The sequence below is a fragment of the Carassius gibelio genome, chromosome B11 (assembly GCF_023724105.1).
Source record: "Carassius gibelio isolate Cgi1373 ecotype wild population from Czech Republic chromosome B11, carGib1.2-hapl.c, whole genome shotgun sequence".
In the NCBI taxonomy this organism is placed as follows: Eukaryota; Metazoa; Chordata; class Actinopteri; order Cypriniformes; family Cyprinidae; genus Carassius; species Carassius gibelio.
The window spans coordinates 26,047,231-26,049,730 of record NC_068406.1 but is presented as its reverse complement, the minus strand read 5'-3'; the positions used below and the strand labels follow the sequence as shown (position 1 = coordinate 26,049,730).

At 38.8% G+C, this 2,500-nt stretch overlaps 1 protein-coding gene across 2 annotated transcripts in view; it reads left to right on the top strand.

Moving 5' to 3' along the window:
• Nucleotides 1-2,500, top strand: part of LOC127967792 (microtubule-associated proteins 1A/1B light chain 3C-like) — a 207,145-nt gene that overhangs the window by 98,011 nt on the left and 106,634 nt on the right. The gene's annotated exons all lie outside the window — the stretch shown is intronic.

Below are 2,500 nucleotides of genomic sequence, written 5' to 3'. Positions count from 1 at the left end.
ATAGCGTTTTTGTCTGATTAAAAAAAAAAAAAAATTCTCAGAAAGACGTTTTGTCTACTGAACAGCAAACTTTACTGTAACTGGCCATCACAGCCTCGTTTTCATTCCTGTCAAAAATAATTAGGTCTATGGGTAATTTAGTCGTCAAATCTGGTTATTGGCATTAATACCCGCCATGAAGTAGGCGCATTAATGCCCCTCTCAAACTTTGATCGCGCAGTCAGTCTCCCGTGTTGCTATATTGGTCAGAGACTCAGAGTTACTGAAGCGAGCTCAAGTCCCCATCTGTGTAGATTAGACCTTTATCCTCTTAACTCCGAGTGTCTCTGCCTTTGCTCCTCACCGCTTCTCTCAAAAACGCTCCTAAATAAGAAGAAACTTTAAGTGTGGGGCTGACACGCGGACTCCGGACGGCTGCTGTGGAGCTCCGTGGATGCTGAAGTTCTCCGGAGTTGATCGCGGGTGTCGGGGCTCCTGTGGGGCCGCGCACGAGGAGCGTGTCTGATCTGCGGCAGACAGTAATCGCATCAGACCGGCTTCACCGTGCATACAAAGACCTGCAACAGTCTGGATCGAAAAAAACCCGCATTTCTTTCTTCTCAGTGAGTTTAAAATGAGTAACTGCATTTGAAACTCAGATCGGGCTCTCAGAATCATAAAGGATTGAAAATGCGTCTCCAGGAGAGAGTGATGGTGCTTCTTGCTTTGGTGTGGATGTGCAATTTCGCTCTATGCACAAGAAAGTCTAGTGCACGCAAGTCAGGTGAGTGTCGTTTTCATTGCTTATAAATGTAGTCGTATTTTTTTAATGCTGATTATTATACAGTGACCTCAACAAACTAGACACGCATGAACATGTCTGAATGTCATTGCATTATAAAAAACAGCAAACTGAGTAACATTTTTTTAATCTTAACTCGTGCTCAGATTTTTGTGTGATGCATGAGTCATTTCTCTTCACACTTTTGAACTGTTTAGCCTTATCATGCAAACATGCAATTTTGTAGCATTTTTTTTTTCAGATGTATGTTTGTCATATTCATCTTAAAAATGATATATATATACATATATGTTTTTATTTATTTTTTTACCTAACCTAATGTAACGCATACATTTGGTTTCTAAATACTTTTTGGAGCCTCTCTGTGTGCCATAATCCACTTGATGCATGCAGGATGAATTTTTAGGCTTCTCCGATGGACGGATGTACAGGTGATTTGTCACAGAGACATGTGGGGTCGCAGTCATATGGCAGGGTCAGCGCTGTATGGCACGTCCATATACCCTCCGGACGATCTCATGCCCAGTGCCCATGGGCCAACAATTTAGAGTAATGAAAACCATCAGTCATTTCAGATAAACAAGCCCTTTGATAACTGACACTTCAGATGAAATGCTGCAAATTGGTGCTTGTCCCTCTGGTACCCTTGGGTGTATGGGAATACTTAACCTTAATGCGCTTTTTAGTGGTATAGCCAAGGAACTGGGAACTAGATTTACTTTGGTGGTCTTGATTTATTGAAAGACTAACAAATTCAAGCGTATAGTAGTCATATATACACTTGAATCTGTTAGTATAGACAGGTTTAGGACATCATTTCATGTTAGGTCTTGAGGTTACTGCCCAACCTCTTTCTTTTATGAAAGTGAAGAAGTTGTTCTTGCTGGACTATTAGAAGTTGGTCTGGGTAAATGTAATTTCCTTAAGTTTGATTGCATCATCTGTTGGAAAAGATATGAGCCTGGAGCCTTTTCGCTTTAGTTTGTATTGACTCAGAGTTGTTAATGAAAATTAGACATTTTTGGTCTGAAGGCTCTTTTAGAAGTTTTCTTACCGTCACACGCACTTAAACATCAATTCCAATTTTGTTACTCAGTTCTCTGTTGCCTGAAAATCCATACTTTAATGATATCTACATACTGGCTTGCTCTCAAATTAAAGATGCTGTTAAATCAGATCTGGTGTATTGTGGCTTTAGTTTGTATCTGTAAGCTTTGGGTCCATCTATATGCTTGTGTTCTGCTCAAAGCTGACAAAACAATATATATATACAATATATAAAAAAAAAAGAATATCTCTCTCCATAGTAGGAGCTGCTTCTGGCTATCGAAAGCTGTACTGTACATCATGGGCTGTTCAGAAAATGCAGTGAATAAGTTTTGTGCACACTGTTTACATTTTCTATGTCAAATATTAAATGAGCTAATGCATTTTCTAAAATGTGTAGCAACAAAGTATGTTGCATGAAATACCGAGACAGTGCAATGCTTTTGACTTCTTCTACCTCTTTAAAAATTTACAATTACTATTTCCTCACTGTTGCTTCACTAAATAACACAACATGGAACTTTAATATATGAATTGCTCAGTTGTGAAAGGCTCATTATTTGACATCATCCTCAGTCGCTTTACATGTTGGTCTGTTACATTTGTTAGGACTCTTGTGTATTTGAGATCATTATTTCACATACATTTATTGTTGTATTTGACTTATAGTAC